This window comes from Brassica oleracea, chromosome C5 (assembly GCF_000695525.1).
Source record: "Brassica oleracea var. oleracea cultivar TO1000 chromosome C5, BOL, whole genome shotgun sequence".
NCBI classification, from domain to species: domain Eukaryota; kingdom Viridiplantae; phylum Streptophyta; class Magnoliopsida; order Brassicales; family Brassicaceae; genus Brassica; species Brassica oleracea.
Genome location: NC_027752.1, coordinates 42,772,423 through 42,773,403, shown reverse-complemented (window position 1 = coordinate 42,773,403; position 981 = coordinate 42,772,423).

The following is a 981-nucleotide window of genomic DNA, read 5'->3' as shown; positions in this document are numbered from 1 at the left end:
TTTTTTTTTCAACTCTATACCCTCTGGTACTTTCATATAAATTTCATTATCCAGTGGCCCATATAAGTATGCAGTTACAACATCCATTAACTGCAAGACTAATTTTCTCTTATAGCCAGACTTATCAGGAATCTAAAAGTAGTAGCATCCACCACAGGGGAGTATCTCCTCATAATCTATTCTTGGCCTTTGTGAGAATCCCTGTGCAACAAGCCGTGTTTTATATCTAACGACGTTACCATGTTCGTTTTTCTTTCTCACAAAGACCCACTTTTGGCCGACTGGTTTAACATCATAAGGTGTCCGGACTATTGGTCTAAAGACATCTCTCTTCTTTAAAGAGTTTAACTCCACGTTTATAACTTCTTTCCATTTGATCCAATCTGATCGTTGAGTGCACTCATAAATAGACGTGGGTTCATGATCCTTATTCAAATCCATAAGCTCAAGTGCTACTTTGTATGAAAATAGATCATCAATGTCGACATTCTTTATGTTCCATTGTATCCCAGACAAGATATAGTTTATTGAGATATCATTATTATCAGGACCTTCAGTACCTTGAATCTTGGCGTCCCAAGAATCAGTATTAGATACATCAGGGCCGGCCGCATCTAATCATTCATGATCGGCCACGATCGCTATTAGGGTTTTGGGATCGGCCGCGGTAAGTCCCAGGGATTTAGGAACGGCCGCGGTCGTGTCTAGGATTTTAACAACCTCGGTTTCAATCTCTGCACCTTTCTTAGTTTTCCGAGGGTTCTTATCTTTTTCTTAGTTTTTCGAGGGTTCTTATCTTTGGAACCTATTGGTCTACCACGTTTCAAACGTTGTCTAGACTCTGTAGCAACTTGATTGTGTCTCTCTTGAACATCAATTCTTATTGGTGCATTAGCAGCTGGTATATATGACTTAGTCACTCTTTTCGGGTCATCAAAGGAATCTGGCGTTTGATCAGCTAACTTTTGTAAGTGTATAATC